Source organism: Dasypus novemcinctus, chromosome 10 (genome assembly GCF_030445035.2).
Source record: "Dasypus novemcinctus isolate mDasNov1 chromosome 10, mDasNov1.1.hap2, whole genome shotgun sequence".
NCBI classification, from domain to species: Eukaryota; Metazoa; Chordata; class Mammalia; order Cingulata; family Dasypodidae; genus Dasypus; species Dasypus novemcinctus.
The window spans coordinates 103,226,897-103,246,108 of record NC_080682.1 but is presented as its reverse complement, the minus strand read 5'-3'; the positions used below and the strand labels follow the sequence as shown (position 1 = coordinate 103,246,108).

General features: G+C 41.7%; 1 protein-coding gene across 11 annotated transcripts in view; it reads left to right on the top strand.

The window, feature by feature from the left end:
- The window catches only part of ARAP1 (ArfGAP with RhoGAP domain, ankyrin repeat and PH domain 1), an 80,712-nt gene that overhangs the window by 19,379 nt on the left and 42,121 nt on the right, over nucleotides 1-19,212 (top strand). The gene's annotated exons all lie outside the window — the stretch shown is intronic.

Sequence of the window (19,212 nt, the reverse complement as noted above, 5' to 3'; positions counted from 1 at the left end):
AGTTCATTTATCATATTATTCAAGTTCCCTGTTTCCTTTTGATCCTTTTTCCAGATGTTCTGGCCAGTGATGAGGATGGTATATATTGAAGTCTTCAGCTATTATTGTAGCAATGTCTGTTTCTCCGTTCAGTTTTACTAGTGTTTGCCTCATATATTTTGGGGCACACTGGTTAGGTGCATAAATATTTATGATTGTTATTTCTTCCTGGTGGATTGCCGCTTTTATTAATATACAATATTCTTCTTTATCTCTTATATTAGTGAAGTGGCTCCAGCTCTTTTTTTGGTTGCTGTCTGCATAGAATATGTTTTTCCAACCTTTCGTTTTCAGCCATTTGTGTCTTTGCATCTAAGATGGGTCTCCTGTTGACAGCATATAGATGGGTCATATTTTTTTATCCTTTCTGCTAATCTGTGTCTTTTGATTGGAGCATTCAATCCATTAACATCTCAGTATAAAAGCAATACATATTTGGCGATTTTATCCTTTGACTTTCCTATATCATGTATTACTATCATCTGTCTTTTTACCCTTTTAGTTACCAAGAAATATTAAAGGGAATGCTGCATTACTAATGATCTTCATTTCTCCTCTCTTCTTTGCACCTCTTTCTCCTGTCTTTCCTTTCAGGCTGCAACATTCCCTTTAATATTTCTTGTATAGATGGTCTCTTGGTGATGGGTACTCTCAGTTTCTATTTATCTGTGAAAACTTTATACTCACCCTCATTTTTGAAAAACAGTTTTGCTAGATAAAGAATTCTTGACTTTGGCAATCTTTTTCTTCCAATATCTTTAGTATATCATACCACTGCCTTCTTGCTTCCATGGTTTCTGAGGAGAAATGTGCACTGTCTCTTTTTTTTTTTTTAAAGTAGATAAATTCTTTTATCCATTGAACATATACTATGTACCAGGCATTGTTATAGAACACATATAAATGTTTAAATTATTGTATGTTATATTGCATTGTATTACATTACATTGCACTTATACAAGCATAAACTATCTTTGGTATCACAGCTTGCCTCTGGGGAGGGGAGCTGGATTCTAAGGTTCAGCGGTAGAAAGGCAAAAGGGAGATTTACCTCTCACTTTTCAACCTTTTGAAATATTTACAATTTTCACCATGTTCATTTCAAATAGTTTTCAAAAATAAATGTTAAGTGCTGTCAATCTCCTCGGTGCAAAGGCCACCAGGGACATACGAAGTCAAAAAAATTGTGGCTCAGTGTCTCCGGCCGTGATTGAGAACACACCCGTGGGGACCCGTGGGCCACCTCACTACGGGGTCGTTAGGAAGGCGTGGCCTGACGGCGAGGGCACCGCGGCCCACAGACCTGTGCTCTCTAGCTGTGAGCCTGGTGCCTGCGTCACCGTGGGCTGCTCCCCGCTGGGGACTGCCTTGGGGCCCAGCCTCATCCCCTAGAAGGCCGCGGGGGATGCCGAACTCTTGCCCAGAGCATATGCAACCTTCACTGCAGGCAGTCTGGCTGAAGTTGGCTACCCGTGTACCTTTTATGGCACCTGATGCAGCCCCACTGGATGACCTGCTCCTGGCGGGGAGGGAGCAGGGTCCCTCCACCGCCCTGTAGGCGTGTAGACACGAAGGCGGCGTGTAGACCCCGTGGCCACGTGGACTGATCCCGCTAGTGAAGCTGACCTGCTGTCTCTTCTCCACCCGAGTAAACGTTCCAGCCAGTGCCTGTGAAAGTCGCGCTTTAGCCGGTGCCCCGGCTCGGCAGACCGTGGTGAGGCGGGGGCCCAGGGCAGCTGTTCCTGGTGGCGGGCATTGTGGAGCTCTTCGCTGCCCTCCATGTGGGAGACCCCTCCCCTGGAGGTGGTGCTCCGTGTCTCTCTTTCTACAGACACAGGGAGCAGCGTGCCTGCAGAAGGACTTACTGTGTGTGGGTTGGTGTTTGTGTTAATGATTCTGGGGAGAGTTTAAGGAAGCAGAGCTTTGCTCTGGATTGGATACCGTCAGGAAGCAGGAGTAATTCTGTGGCTGGACATCTTAACAATTTCTATGCAGAAGGCAAGAGGAAAGGAGCAAAGCTGAATGTGGGATTGATGAAGCAGCAGCAGTCGCTCTTCTCCCCCCCGCCCCCCTCAGGTGGCTCCCTCGTTGTCTGCTTGTTGTCTCTTTCGTTCTTCAGAAGACACCAGGAACCCATGTGGGAGGCAGGTGCCCAACTGCCTGAGCTACATCCGCTCCCCAGCAGTCACTCGTGTTAGGAAGGACAGGTGGGCAGATGTTTGGTCATTTTTATAGTTTGGGCAATATTTTATTTTTCTGTGATCAGACATGATTACATAGTGGTCTTTTTTTAATCTTTTTCTGAACTTCTTTTTTTTTTTTTCCAATTTTTTTTTTAGGAGTTTCAGGGATTGAACCCGGGACCTTGTACATGAGAAGAAGGCACTCACCCACTACATCTGCTCCTCTCTCAGCTTTTTTTTTTTTAATTCAAATTTTATTTCAAATTCAAAAAATAAAATAACAGAAAAAGGCAGCTTAATAAGTTAGGGCAGCATTACTCCTATAAAATTCTGTCCAGGCACTTTTATCTCACCTAATTCCAACAACTAACTCAGTTGTTCCTCTAGTGTTCAGAAAGATCCACAGGTGAACTCAGATTAGTTAAATGGCGGAGTCACAGTCTTCTTATTAATGAAAAACATGGAGGAAAAAATGCTTACTTGTATTCATATCTCACAAAACCAAACTCCATGTTCATTTCTTTTAATCTTTAGCATTAATATAATACCTTCTTGACTTTTGCTAGAAAAACATTACAATGTTCTTACCTCTATTCCATAAATTACATTATAGTTTTCCCATGTATCACCGCATTCTTAACACCTTCTAGTAGAACAACATTCCATTTATATATTATTTACCACATTCCATATACTGCCAAAATCATTGTTATACATTTCCTATATTATCCTTCAACTGTCCTCCAATTAACATTAAGCTCCCTAGACTACCTTGTTTCAGCTACAGTCAAATCCATAAATCAATAGTTTTTTAAAAAATTTCTCACCCCTTCCCCTCTCCCCGCCCAGTTGTCTGCTCCCTGTGCCCATTTGCTGTGTGTTCTTCTGTGACTGCTTCTATCCTTATTAGCAGCATGGGAATCGGTGTCTCTTTTTGTTGTGTCATCTTGCTGTGTCAGCTCTCCGTGTGTGCGGTGCCATTCCTGGGCAGGCTGCACTTTCTTTTGCGCTGGGTGGCTCTCCTTATGGGGTGCACTCCTTGGGCGTGGGGCTCCCCTACACGGGGGACACCCCTGCATGGCACAGGACTCCTTGTGCGCATCAGCACTGCGCATGGGCCAGCTGCACACGGGTCAAGGAGGACCGGGGTTTGAACTTTGGACCTCCCATGTGGTAGGTGGACGCCCCATCCATTGGGCCAAGTCCGCTTCCGTAAATCAATAGTTTTTTACGCTCATTACAATGTGTTACCATCAAGTCCATCCATTATCACATATATGCTTTTGACCTTATTAAATATTCTACTTACATCCAGCATTATCTCCCCCTTTCTCATCCCACATTCCGTCTTCCACCAACTTACACTTTATAGTCCAACTCCATAAGCCTACTCATTGTATTTAGTTCGTATTAGTGAGACCATATAATATTCATCCTTTTGTGTCTGGCTTATTTCACTCAACGTAATATCCTCAGGGTTCCTCCATGTTGCCATGTGCTTCCCCAAGTGGTGTCTTCTTACAGCTGAATAGTATTCCATTGTATGAATATACCACATCTTGTTTATCCATTCTTTGGTTGACAGGCACATAGGTTGTTTCCATTTTTTAGCAATTTTGAATAATGCCGCTATGGATATTGGTGGGCAAATACCTGTTTCCATCTTTGTTTTCAGTTGTTCTGAATATATTCCTAGTAGCGGGATTGCTGGATCGAATGGCAGTTCTGTATGAAGTTTCCTGAGGAACTGCCAAATTGTCTTTCACGTGGTTGCACCATTTTATACTCCCACCAACAGTAAAAGAGTGTTCCTCTTTCTTCACATCCTCTCCAGCACATGTAGTTTTCTCTTTATTTTTTTCAATAATGGCCATTCTCTTTGGTGTGAGATGCTGTCTCATTGTAGTTTTGTTCTACATTTTCCTGATAGCTAGTGATGATGAATACCTTTTCATGTGTCTTTTGGCCATTTGCATTTCCACTTTGGAAAAATGTTTATTCAGTTCCTTTGCCCATTTTCAAAATTGGGTTGCTTATTGTTTTGTTATTAAGTTGTGTGATCTCTTTATATAACATGGAGGTCAATCCTTTGTCAGAAACATGGTTTCTGAAGATTTTTTTCCCCATTGAGTTGACTGTCTTTTTTTCACTTCTTAACAAAATCATTTGAAATATGAAACTATTTAATTTTGAGGCAGTCCCATTTATCCATTTTTTCTTTTGTTGTTGTGTTTTTGGAGTAAGGTCCAAGAAACCACAAGATCTTGAAGGTGTTTCCAAACATTTTCTTTTAGGAGTTTCATGATTCTAGTTTTTATATTTAGGTCTTTGATTCTTTTTTTTTCCCCCTTGATTCATTTTGAATTTATTTTTGTGTAAGGTGTGAGGTAAGGGTACTCTTTCTTTTAGATATGAATATCCAGTTTTCCAAGCACTATTTATTGAATAGGCCACTCTGACCCAGCTGTGTGGATTTGACAGTCTTGTCAAAAATCACTTGACCATTGATATGAGGTCTATTTCCAAACTCTTGGTTTGATTCCATTGGTTAATCTGTCTGTCTTTATGCCAGTAGCATGCTCTTTTTACATGTGGCTAGATAATATGCTTTAAAGTCTGGAAGTGGGGAAACGGACTTTGGCCCAGTGGTTAGGGCGTCTGTCTACCATATGGGAGGTCCGCGGTTCAAACCCCGGGCCTCCTTGACCCGTGTGGAGCTGGCCATGCGCAGCGCTGATGCGCGCAAGGAGTGCCGTGCCACGCAAGGGTGTCCCCCGCGTGGGGGAGCCCCACGCGCAAGGAGTGCGCCCATGAGGAGAGCCACCCAGCGTGAAAAGAAAGAGCAGCCTGCCCAGGAATGGCGCCGCCCACACTTCCCGTGCCGCTGACGACAACAGAAGCGGACAAAGAAACAAGACGCAGTAAATAGACACCAAGAACAGACAACCAGGGGAGGGGGGGAAATTAATTAAATAAATAAATCTTTTTTTAAAAAAAAATAATAAAGTCTGGAAGTGGGCAGCCGACTTGGCCCAGTGGTTAGGGCATCTGTCTAACACATGGAAGTTCCGTGGTTTAAACCCTGGGCCTTCTTGACCCATGTGGAGCTGCCCCATGGGCAGTGCTGATGCGCGCAAGGAGTGCCCTGCCATGCATTGGTATCCCCTGGGTAGGGGAGCCCCACGCACAAGGAGTGTGCCCCGTAAGGAGAGCCGCTCAGCGCGAAAGAAAGTGCAACCTGTCCAAGAATGGCACTGCACACATGGAGAGCTGACACAACAAGATGACGCAACAAAAAGGAATACAGATTCCCGTGCTGCTGACAACAACAGAAGTGGACAAATAAGACGCAGCACATAGACACAGAGAACAGACAACTGGGGTGGGGGGGGAGGGGAGAGAAATAAATAAATAAATCTTTAAAAAAAAAAGTCTGGAAGTGAGAGTCCTCTTAACTTTGTTCTTCTTTTTTAGGATATTTTTGGTTATTCAGGGACCCTTATTCTTCCAGATAAATTTGATAATTGGTTTTTCCAGTTTTACAAAGAAGGAAATTGGAATTTTTATTGGGATTGCATGAAATCTATAGATCATTTTTGTGTAGAATTGACATCCAAATGTTATTTAGTCATCTTACACACAAATAGAATGTTCTTCTACATATGTATTTAGGTCATCTTTGGTTTCTTTTAGAAATGTTTTATAGTTTTCTAAATACAGGTCCTTTATGTCTGTTGAGTTTGCCGAAAGGCTACCAATGCAAAGTACCAAAAGTGTGTTGGCTTTTATAAAATTTATTTGGGGTAAAAGTTGGGTAAAAGTCCAAGTCATGGCACTCTAAGAGGTGCTTCCTCACTTAAGTCACCTGCACATGCTGGAGCAAGATGGCGGGCGATCTCTGCCTGGTGGTACTAATGCTCAGGCTGTACAGCTCCCAGAGCTGAGCTCAGGGCAGCCAGGCGTAGGGCTTGTCTCTTACTGGGCCTCTTCTCGCAGGCTCGGCTGCTCTGTTTTTTCCTGATTTCAGCTGAAAGCGAGTAGGCAAATGGCTCCTCTCTCCTCAGGGGCCTCAGCTGCTTGAGCCTCTCCTTGCTGTCACATGGCAGGACCAAAAATGGCAGATCTCCCTTTTTTATTGAGCCCAGAAAGAGGGTGGAGATTCCCACCTTAGTCATGCGTCATTGAGGTAGTCCAATTGAAAAAGGTCCCATACCCACAGGAGCGGACCAGCTCACATCATCTTTCCCTTTTCAGGATGCGTAAAATAATTTCACACTGCCACAGTGTCCTTGGTTAAGTTTATTCCTAAATATTTGACTCTTTTAATTGCTATTGTAAATGGAATTTTTTTCTGACTCCTTCCTCAGATTGCTCATTAGTAGTTTATAGAAACACTATTGATTTTTGCATATTAGTCTTGTATCTTACCACTTTGTTGAAATCATCTGTAAGTTCTTATAACATGGATTTTTCAGGATTTTCTAAGTATAGAATCACATCAGCAAATAGCAAAAATTTTACTTCTTTTCCTATTTGGTTGCCTTTTTCCCCCCTTTCCTTGCCTATTAACTCTAGTTAGAACTTTTAGTACCATATTGAATAACGTTGGAGAGAGTGGGCATCCTTGTCTTGTTCCCAATCTCAGTAGGAAAGTTTTCAGTCTTTCTCCATTGAGTACAATGTTCCCTGTGGATTTTTCATGTATACACTTTGTCATATTGAGAAGGTTTCCTTCTTTTCCTATTTTTCAGAGTGTTTTCACTAAGAAAGGATGTTGTATTTTGTCACATGCCTTTTCTGTATCTGTTGAAATGATCATGTGATTTTTCTTCTTCAATTTGTTAATGTGGTGCATTACACTGATTTTCTTATGTTGAACTACCCTTGCATGCCTGGTGTGCCCACTTGATTATGATATATAACTTTTTTAATGTGTTTTTGGATTCAGTTAGCAAGTATGTTGTTGAGGATTTTTGCATCTATATTCATTAAAGAAATTGGTCTGTAATTTCCTTTTTACATAATATCTTTATTTTACTTTGGTATTAGGGTGTTGTTAGCCTCAGAGAATGAATTTGGTAACTTTCCTTCCTGTTCTGGTATTAGATCTTTAAATCATTGGGAGGATTTGTCTGTGAAGCCACCTGGTCCTGGGCTTTTCTTGTTGTTGTTTTTTTCTTTTAAGGTACTGAGCCTGGGGATTGAAACCAGGACCTCAATGTGAGAAGCTGGTGCTCTTTTTTTTTTTTTTTAAGACTTATTTATGTATTTATCTCTCTTCCCTCCCTCTGTTGTCTGCTTTTGGTGTCCATTCGCTGTGTGCTCTTCTGTGTCTGCTGGTATTCTCATTAGGCGGCTCCAGGAACCAATCCTGGGACCTTCTGGAGTGGGAGAGAGGCGATCATTCTCTTGCGCCACCTCAGCTCCCTGATCTGTTGCATCTTCTATTATCTCTTCTCTGTGTCTCTTTTTGTTGTGTCATCTTGCTGTGCCAGCTCTCTGCATGGGCCAGCATTCCTGCACTGGGCAGTATTCCACGCAGGCCAGCACTCTGTGTGGGCCAGCACTCCACGTGGGCCAGCTCTCCACACGGGCCAGCTTGCCTTCACCAGGAGGCCCTGGGCATCAAACCCTGAACCTCCTATATGGTAGACGGGAGTCCAGTTGCTTGAGCCACATCCGCTTCCTTGGTGTTCCTTTTTGAATTGGTTTTTTCATTTGTTTACTTGTTGTTTGTTTTGTTTTTAGGAGGCACCAGGACCTCCCGTGTGGGAAGGAGGTGCTCAACTGCTTGAGCCACATCCACTCCCCTTGGGGAGGGTTTTTTTTTAAAGGTTTATTTTATTTATTTATACCCCCCCAAGGTGATTGTGCTCGCTGTCTGCTGTCTGTCCATTCGCTGCGTGTTCTTCTGCATCTGCTGTCTGTCCATTCGCTGCGTGTTCTTCTGCATCTGCTTGTCTTGTCTTCTCGTCTTCTCTTTAGGAGACACGGGAAACCGATCCTGGAACCTCCCATGTAGGGACGAGGCGCTCAGTCACTTGAGCCACCTCAGCTCCCTGGTTTGTTGTGTCTCTCATTGTCTTTTCCACTGTGTCTCTCTTTTTTTTTTTTTCATCTTGTTGCGTCAGATCTCTGTGTGGATCAGCTCTCTGTGTGGGCCAGCTCACCTTCACCAAGAGGCCTTGGGAAGCAAACTCGGGATTTCCCGTATGGTAGGCAGAGTCCGATCACTTGAGCCACATCCGCTTCTTGGGGAGGGTTTCGATGACTGTTTCAATCTCTTTACTCGTGATTGGTTTTTTTGAGGTCTTCTGTTTCTTCTATGGTCATTGTGGTTTGTTCATGTGTTTCCAGAAATTTATCCATTTCATCACTGTTGTCTAGTCTGTTGGCATATAGTTGTTCGTAGTATCCTCTTACGGTTTTTGTTTCTCCCGGGTCAGTGGTAATGTCTTCCTTCTCATTTCTGATTTTACATGTTTGCATCTTCTTTTTTTTTCCTTTCTTCGTTAATCTTGCTAAGGGTTTATTGATTTTGTTGATCTTCTTGAAGAACTGACTTTTAGGTCTGTTGATTTTCTCTATTTTTTTAATTCTCCATTTCGTTTATTTCTGCTCTAATCTTTATTATTTCTTTCCTTTCTGCTTGCTTCAGGATTGGTTTGCTGCTCTTTTTCTAATTTCTCCAGATGTGAAATTAGGTCTTTGATTTTAACTCTTTCTTCTTTTTTAATATAATCGAGGGCTGTAAATTTCCCTCTTAGCACTGCCTTTGCTGTATCCCGTAAGTGTTGATATGTTGTGTTATCATTTTCATTGTCTTGAGGTATTTACTGGTTTCTCTTGCAATTTTTTCTTTGATCCACTGATTAAGAGTTTTTTGTGTAATCTCTATGTTTGTGGATTTCCCCTTTTTTCTTCCTGTTACTAATTTCCAACTTTATTCCATTATGATCAGAGAATGTGTTTTGTATAATTTCAATATTTGTAAATTTATTGAGATTTGACTTACGTCCCAGCATGTGGTCTATCTTGAAGAAACATCTATGAGCACTTGAGAAGATGTATATCCTGCTGTTTGGGGGTATAATGCTCTATAAATGTCTATTAGGTCTTCTTCATTTATCATATTATTCAAGCTCTCAGTTTCCTTATTTATTCTCTGTCCACATGTTCTATCTAATGCTGAGAGTACTGAAATTTCCAGCTATTACTGTAGAGATGTCTATTTCTCCCTTCAGTTTTGCCAGTGTGTGTCTCATGTATTTTGGGGCATCTGTGTTAAGTGCATAAATATTTAATTTCTTCTTGGTTGTCTCTTTTATTAATATATAGTAACCTTCTTTATCTCTTATAACAGTTTTGCATTTAAAATCTTTTTTATCCGATACTCTTTTCACTGCTCCTGCTCATTTTTAACTGCTGTTCACATGGAATATCTTTTTCCACCCTCTCACTTTCAGTCTGATTATGTCCTTGTGTCTAAGGTGAGTCTCTTGTAGACAACATATAGAGATGGCTCATGTCTTTTTCCCCATTTTATCTGTCTGTCTTTTCACTGGGGAGTTCAGTCCATTAACATTCAGTCTTACCACAGTAGTGGCATTACTTACCTGGTCCATTTTACCTCTTGGCTTTCAGTGTTGTCATATCTTACTATTGTCTGTCTTTTAACCCTTTCAGTTTCCCGTACTCATGTTCTTCATTTCTGCACTCTTCTCCAGGGCTCTTGCCCGTCTTCTTTCATGCTGTAACATGCCTCTTTTAGTTTGCCAAAGGACTGCCGATGCAAAGTACCAGAAATAGGTTGGCTTTTATAAAGAGGGTTTATTTGGGATAAAAGCTTGCAGTTCCAAGGCCGTGAAAAGTCCACATCAAGGCACCGGCACAGGTGCTTGCTCACCAAAGTCCGCTTCTGTGGATCCTGTTGTGCAGCAGCGTGGTGAGGTGGCTGCAGGTCTCTGCCAAGGTCTCCGCCTTCCCTTCCAGAAGCCACATCTCCCGGAGCTCACCTGTGGGCAGCCAGGCCTCGAGCTCGTCTCCCTCCAGGTCAGTGTCAGCTGCTCGGGTTCTTGCCGGAGTTCAGCTGCAAGCTGTCAGGCACACGGCTTCTTGCTCCCTGGCCTCAACTCTTTGCCTTCCAAGGCTTCTCTTCCTGCAGCTCAACTATAGGCAAAAACTGGAGTCCTTTTTCTCTCATTGCAGGATCAGATACGGTGGCTCCTTTCCCTGTGTCTCTGTTGTTATCAGACAAAGCCAGTGAGTGGAGACTTAACCTCAGTCACGCCTCGCTGATGCAGTCCAGTTGAAAGGGTCTCACTGTCTCCCGCTCACAGGAGTGGATTAGTTTACAAGGATAATCTTTCTCTTTTGGGGATTCATAAAGTAATTTCTAACTGCCACAGCACCCTTTAATATCTCTTGTAGATCTGGTCTCTTGGTAACATACTCTCAGTTTTTGTTTGTCTGCAAAGACTTTAAACTCACTTTCATTGCTGAAAGATAGTTGTGCAAGATAGGGAATTCTTGGCAGTGTTTCTCTTTCAGTACCTTAAACATATTGTACCCCTGCCTTATTGCCTCCGAGGTTTCTGATGAGAGATTGGCGCTTGGCCTTATCAAGGCTCCCTTGTAGGTGCTCTCCAAATCCTTTCTTTATTTTGGCCTTTGACATTCTAAATAGTATATTTCTCTGAGTAGGTCTATTCGGATTTGTTGTTTTGAGGGTATGTTGTCCTTCTTGAATTTTGATATTCATGTCTTTCATAAGGGTTGGAAAATGTTCAGTCACTGTTTCTTCAGGTAGTCTTTCTATCCCTTTCCATTCCCTTCTTCTGGGATATGCTGTTTATGGGCTTTGTGTCATTCAGTTTTCTGAGACCCTGTTCACTTTTTTACATTCTTTTCTGTGTCTGCTCTGTCTTTCCAAGTTCAAATGTTCTGTCTTTGAATTCACTTATTCGTTCTTCTAACATTTCAAATCTGTTATATGCCTCTAATGTTTTCTCAACAATTTTATTGATACGTATTAATAAATCTAATGTCTTTTTTTTTTTTTTTAAGATTTATTTATTTAATTCCCCCCCCCTCCCCCGGCTGTCTGTTCTCTGTGTCTATTTGCTGCGTCTTGTTTCTTTGTCCGCTTCTGTTGTCGTCAGCAGCACGGGAAGTGTGGGCGGCGCCATTCCTGGGCAGGCTGCACTTTCTTTCGCGCTGGGGGGCTCTCCTTACAGGGCGCACTCCTTGCACATGGGGCTCCCCTACACGGGGGACACCCCTGCGTGGCAGGGCACTCCTTGCGCGCATCAGCACTGCGCATGGGCCAGCTCCACACAGGTCAAGGAGTCCCGGGGTTTGAACCGCGGACCTCCTATGTGGTAGATGGACGCCCTAACCACTGAGCCAAGTCCGTTTCCCTCTAATGTCTTTTTAATCTCATCCATTGTGTCTTTTATTCTCATAAACTCTGCTACTTTTTTTGCAGGCTTTCAAATTGTTATTTATGCTCACAGAGTGTCACCTTAGTATCCTTTATATCTTTAGTCATATTTTCCTTCATCTCCTTAAATTGATTTAAGAAGGTTTATGTGAACCTCAGTGATTAGTTGTCTTAAATCCTGCTTCTCATCTGCATCCTCTCATTTTTTCTGGCACTCAACATTTTGAATAGTAGGAATCACAGAGTAGGTCTCTTTGTTTTTTTAATTTTAATTTTTTATTTCTCTTGCCCCACCCTGTTGTCTGCTCTCTGTGTCCATTTGCTGCATGTTCTTCTGTGTCCGCTTGGATTCTTGTCAGTGACACTGGGAATCTGTGTCTCTCTTTTTTGCGTCATCCTGCTGTGTCAGATCTCCATGTGTGCGGCGCCATACCTGGACAGGCTGCACTTTCTTCATGCAGGGCAGCTCTCCTTATGAGGTGCGTTCCTTGCATGTGGGCTCCCCTATGCGGGGGACACCCCTGTGTGGCACGGCACTCCTTGTGCACATCAGCACTGTGCGTGGGCCAGCTCCACACGGGCCAGGAGGCCCGGGGTTTATACCCTGGACCTCCGCTATGGTAGGCAGGCGCTCTATCCGTTGAACCAAATCCACTTCCCATCTTTGGATTTATTATCTTTGGAGTACGCTGCCCTTCTTCGGTGTGAATATTTATGTCTTTTTCATAAGAGTTGAGAAATTTTTAGCCATAATTTCCTCACATATTCTTTCTTCCCCTTTTCCATTCTCTGCTCGTTCCAGGACACCCATAAGGCGTATGTTTGTGTGCTTTATGCTGTCATTCAGTTCCCTGACACCTTGTTCAGTTTTTTCCATTCTTTTCACTCTTTTTCTGTTCACGTTTAGAATCTAATTCACTGGTTCATTCCTCTGCCATTTAGTATCTACTGTTGTATGCCTCTAATGCATTTTTAATCAATTTTTTTGATACTTATCCATAAAGTGTATAATCCATCCAAAGTGTATAATCAGTGGTATTTGTTGTAATCACAGAGTTGTGCATTCATCACTTTAATCATTATTATAGCATTTTAATTACTCCACTGATAATAATAATAATAATAAAACAAAAAAGAGACTAACTAAATAACTCTATCCCTTAATAATAACCTATCAATCTGTCTATCCTTTTCCTGCCATACATAGATAATATACTGTTTCCATCTCTCTAATTTATTTGTACTTTTATTTCATATAGATGGAATCAAACCATGTATAGTACATTGTATCTAGCTTCTTTCACTTAGTATATTTCCTTTCTTTTTTCTTTTTTTACCCTTAATGGAAGATTGTTAATATATTACTATACGCTGTTGTCCATAGTTTGCTTTGGTTGTATTTTTGCCTGATACTAACATCTTGTATCATTAACATACATTTGTTTTGTTTCAAAGAAAAAGTCTTATATATTCAATATTACCTATATTCGTATTTTATATGCAATTTCACTGTTATACGGTCCCATGTTACATTTTTTTTGCTTTCCTTCTAGTAATATACATGACCTTAGACTTTCCCTTTCAGTTACTATCATGCCCTTATATTAGCACCACTAGTTACAAACACTATGATGTGCTTTCACTATTTCTCTGCATTTCCAAAGATTCTCAACACCATTTTTTTCCCTGCACAAATGAACTTTCCATTCTCTAACTTTATTCTGTTTTCTGGTGGTCTGTATTCTGGTTATTAACCCCATAAGTTTACACAATATATTTAGTTCATAGTGGCACAATCATACAGTATTTGCCCTTTTGTGTCTGGCTTGCTTCACTCAACATAATGTCCTCCAAGTTCATCATGTTGTCATATGCCTTATGACTTTATTTCTTCTTACAGCTGCATAATAGTCCATCGTATGTATACACCACAATTTGTTTATCCATTCATTGGTTGATGAACACCTGGGTTGTTTCCATCTTTTGACAATCATGAATATCGGTGCTATGAGGGTGGGAGATGGGTACTGGTCCATGCTATGGAAATGAGTAACTCACAGTTTTCCTTTTGGCCTTTCCATCTCCCTGTCCCCCTCCCTGCTGGATAATGTGTACAGCACTTCCCTTGTCTACCGATCCCGAGAGCAGGTGCTTTGGACAGCTTCTGCCTTTTTTCTCTTGTTTTTATAAAAGAGGTGAGCCCCGCCAGTCTGTCCCATCACCATCTTACCAGAACTTCCTATTGTGGTTTTGATTTGCATTGTCCTAATGGCTAATGATGTTGAGTGTCTTTTCGTGTGATTTTAGGCCATTTGCATATCTCCTTTGAGAAATGTCTATTCAAGTCTTTTGCCCATTTTTTAATTGGGTTGTCTTTTTAATATTGAGATGTAGAATTCTTTATATATTCTGGATATTAAATCCTTATCAGATATATGGTTTCCAAATCTTTCCTGCATTGTATAGGTTGTCTTTTTATTTTCATGATAAAGTCCTTTGATGCACAAAAGTTTTTAATTTTGATGAGGCCCCATTTATCTGTTTCGTCTTTTTTTGCTTGTGCTTTGGGTGTAAGGTTTAAGAAACCATTGCCTAACCCAAGGTCCTGAAGATGCTTCTCTACATGTTCTAGGAGTTTTATAGTTTTGGTTCTTATATTTAGGCATTTGATCCATTTTGATTGATTTTTGTTTCTGGTGTGAGATAGGAGTCCACCTTCATTCTTTTGCATATGGACATCCAGTTTTCCTAATACCATTTGTTGAAGAGACTCTTCTTTCCCAATTGAGTAGACTTGTTAAAAATCAGTTGGCGACAAACATGAGGAGTGATTTCTGAACTCAGTGCCGTTCCATTGGTCTATGAGGCTTTCCTTGTGCCAGTACCATGCTGTTTTGATTAATCTGGCTTTATAATAAGTTTTAAAATTGGGAAGTGTGAGTCATTCTTCTTTTTCAAGATGGCTTTGCCCATTTGGGGATCCTTACTGTTATTAGTCAGCCAAAGGTGTGCTGATGCAATGTACCCATCGGCTTTTATAAAGGGTATTTATTTGGAGTAGAAGTTTACAGTCACAAGACTCTAAAGAGTCCAACTCAGGGTACCATAAGAAGTAATTTCTCACCCATAGGCAATGGCCATGTGTCAGAAAAGATGGAAGGTGATGTCTGTGAGGGTTCAACTTCCTTCTTCCTCTTAAGACCCTGTGGTCCCAGCTTCTTCCATTCTCAGCTGGCATGAGGCTTGTGTCTCTTCCCGGGATCTCTGCTGTGTCTACCGAGCTGTCTCTATTCCTCCGTTCTTCTCTTGTGTATTTATTTCCCAGGCTCCAGCATCAAAACTCATAATCTTCTCTGCTGTGTTGTTTTCTTTATATAACACTGATGTCAAGTCAAAGCCCTGATTTTAATTTAATCAAGTAAAAGTGAAACGTGTGGACTAAATACAATCAAAGGGGAACACACCGAGAGGAACAGATCAGTTTACAAACATAATCCAGTATCTATATTTTTTGAGTGATTGTGAATTTTTTATTGTCTTTTTTTTTTTAAGATACGTAGATCACACAAAATGTTATATTAAAAAATATAAGCGGTTCCCAAAAACCCCACTCCCCCCACCATCCTACTCCTCGCACATCTACGACCTCTTTCATCAGTGTAGCACATTCATTGCATTTGATGAATAGATTTTGGAGCAATGCTGTACTGCATGAATTATAGTTTACATTGTATTTTACACTTTCCCCCATCCATTCAGTGGGTTAAGACAGGATATATAATATCCTGCATCTGTCCCTGCAATATCATTCAGGACAACACCAAGCCCTGAAAATGCCCACATATCACACCTCTTCTTCCCTCTCTCTCCCTGCCCTCAACAACTCCTGTGGCCACTGTCTCCACATCAATGATGCAATTTTTGCTAGTCACAGTAGTTCTATAGTAGAATACCGGTAAGTCTGCTCTAATTTATTCCTCCACCCTGTGGACCATGGGATGGTGATGTCCACTCCACCTCTAAATCGAGAGGGGGCTTAGATCCCACATGACTGATGGATGGGATTCTCCTCCTTGCAGTTGTAGACTCTCTCATTTCCCTGGTTGTAGATGTTGCAACTCTGCTGAGGCTCAGGGCCCAGCTGGCACATGGACAGTCCAGAGATTCAAGTGTCCTGAGCATACACCAACCCCAGTGCCAATCACAGGTTGTCACTCAATGAAAGTGACAGAAGAGGCATGTGTGGAGAGGTCACATCTTACTACTAACTACATCATTCTCAGGAGCACAAATTCCCACTGGCAAGGCACTGAACTCCAGAGCCATCTGCCATGACCTTAGAACCTGTGTGTTTCCATAGCCCTCAGGAGCAACACTACCTGGGGTTGTATCTACTTGGGCTGTCTCTGGGATCTGCTGAGATGTACGTAAGCACAACCCCTCTGATGACCTCCCGACTCATTTTGAAGTCTCTTAGCCATATAAACTCATTTGTCTTTACCATTTCCCCCTTTTATTCAAGGTCTTTTTCTAGTTGCATCACCAGCTGGTAATTGGTAGTAATCCCACGGCACCAGGGAGGCTCATCCTCAGGAGTCATGTCCCAGACTGGGGGCAAGGTAATGCATTTACATGCTGAGTTTGGCTTAGAGAGTGGCCACATTTGAGCAGCATAGAGGCACCCTGCAGCTCTAGGCCTAGTTGAAATTTCAAGCACACAGGCTCATAAGTGTAGTATTCAGTATCAAGGGCCCATCGTTGGACCATCCTTCTTCACCGGTCTTTGCCCTTGCACTTGGGGGATTGTTGCTGTTCCATTAGGAAATACGACAGAGCTCCCCCAGATGGGAACTTGACATTCCCTCTGTTGTTGAGTATAACTCTACCTACTATGACAATACCCAACGACTATCCGAACATATTTTTATACCCTATATACATGCCCTAGAGAACTCCCTCCCTCCCATGCCCCCATCAATGACACCCCACACCACACGGCTCCTCCCATGCCATAGTTGAACCCTTCTGTGATTCAAAACTTCTTTAAAAATGAAGCCTAATATATTGCCAAATTGAATTAGTAGGAAAATGAAATAGTAATGATAGATTTAAAGATTAGAAATAGAATACATAATAATTAGAAAAACTAAAAGTAAAAAATAAGTTGGGGTATTAAAAAATGAAAAATATCATAAAACTTTGTTTTTGACGTTTTGCCTTTCATCACTATAATAGGTGTTGCCCTGTATGTACAGTGGCAAGGCAGTCTTTTCCATTCCTTCCTCCGTGTCTACCTCCTTTTTAAAAAAAAAAACTTTTGTTATGTCTTCAAAAAAGTTTTAGATCACAGTAAAGTCACATATACAATATAGGAGACTCCCCTATATCCAACATCAAATCCTCTTCCCCCTTCCCCAGCAGTGATCTTTTTACATGTGGTTGTTATATTTGCTACAGCTGATGTACAGATATTGCAACATAGCTACTAACCATAGTTCCATTATGGTTTATATTTATTTTAGACTGTACACTTTTATTAATTTTTGGTGAAATTTAACATGGCCTATATCCATAGTTGCACGATCTTGTGGAACACTTCCATTGCACCCCAGTTCCCCCCTCTTCCGTCTATTCTATTCCTCTCTCCTCTTTCCCTTGGGGTCCACAGTGATAACCAAGGTTCACTGCTTGAAAGACGAGATCCACCAATACCTGCAACAGTGCTGAGTGCTTGACACACTGGTCTGTCCTCCCCCATTGGGAGCCACCCATGCTCTTGAGAGGCACTCTCCCCTCTGTTTGAGAACATCTGGCCTCCCCAGGATGAGTGTATAACATCGTCCGCTTATTGTATGGGTCTCCACCCACGGATATAACACACTATGACAAGATGAGCACTCACAGGCTCCCTAGAAGCCTGTCCCAGGTGCACCCTGTGCCAGATGCCCCCATCAAACACCTTAAACAAGTAACACTTGCTTATTATATTTTCTAAAGAGTTTTCTCAACATTATAGTTTCAACCCACGTACCTGACAATCTCCTGTGTTCTCCTACTCCCCCCAATTCCACGGACCGTCTGACCCATCTTCCAACCCTAGCCCCCCTCAAGCCTGCAAAGCCCCACCCAATACTATCCCTAGGCTCCTGTCTTATCCCTTCACTGCACAGCTACTTTCCTCTACTTTATCATAGATTTCGCCTGTGTAGGCATCAGCTCACAACCTTCCTTTGCCCCTCTATTTCCTGTAAGCCTGTCTTCTAGTCTCTAGCTCTCCAAGACAGCTTAATTTGCTTAGTTCATGTCAGAGAGGTCATATAGTATTTGTCCTTCAATGCCTGGCTTGCTGCACTCAACATAAGGTCCTCAAGATTCATCCATGTTATCCCATGTGTTGGTACTGTATTCCTTCTTCCAGCTGAGTAGTATTCCATTGTATGTATATACCACATTTTGTTTATCGATTCATCTGTTGATGGGCATTTGGGTTGATTCCAACATTTGGCAATAGTGAGTAATGCTGCACATTGATGTGCATATATTGGTTCGTGTCCTTGTTTTCAGTTCTTCTGGGTATATACCCACCAGTGGAATCCTGGGTCATATGGCAAGTCTATAGCTAGAATTTTGAGGAACTGCCAAACTGTCTTCCAGAATGGCTAGATCCTTCTACATTCACACCAGCAGTGAATGAGGGTTCCCATTCCTTCACATCCTCTCCAACACTTGTAGTCCTCTGTTTTTTAATTAGCCGCCAGTCTAAATGGGTGTAAGATGGTATCTCATTGTAGTTTTGATTTGTATTTCCCTAATAGCTACTGATGTTGAGCATCTTTTCATATGCTTTTTAGCCATTTGTTTTTCTTCTTGGGAAAAGCATCTGTTCAAGTTTCTTGCCCATTTTTCGAATGGGTTGTTTGTCTTTTTATTTTTGAGATATAGGATTTCTTTATATATGTTGGCTATTAGACTCTAATCAGATATATGGTTACCAAATATTTTCTTCCATTGGGTAGGCTATCTTTCCACTTTCTTGATAAACTCCTTTGAGGTGCAAAAGGCTTTAATTTTGAGGAAGTCCCATATATCTATTTTTTCTTTTGCTGCTTTTGCTTTGGGTATGAAATTCATGAAGGCATTTCCTATTACAAGGCCCTGTAGATGCTTTCCTACATTGTCTTCCAAGGTCTTTATGGTCTCGGCTCTTATATTTAGATCTTTGATCCATCTTGAGTTGATTTTTATGTAAGGTGTGAGATGGTAATCCTCTCTCATTCTTTTGCATATGGATATCTAGTTCTCCAAGCACCATTTGTTGAAGAGGCCATTCTCTCCCAGTTCAGTGGCTTAGTGGCCTTGTTGAATATCAGAGGACTGTATATGCAAGGATCTATATCAGAACTCTCAATTCGGTTCCATTGGTCAGTATTCTATCTTTGTGCCAATACCATGCAGTTTTGACCAGTCTAGCTTTGTAGTATGTTTTAAAGTCAGGTAGTGTGATTCCTCTGATTTCATTTTTCTTTTTCAATATGTCTTTGGCTATTC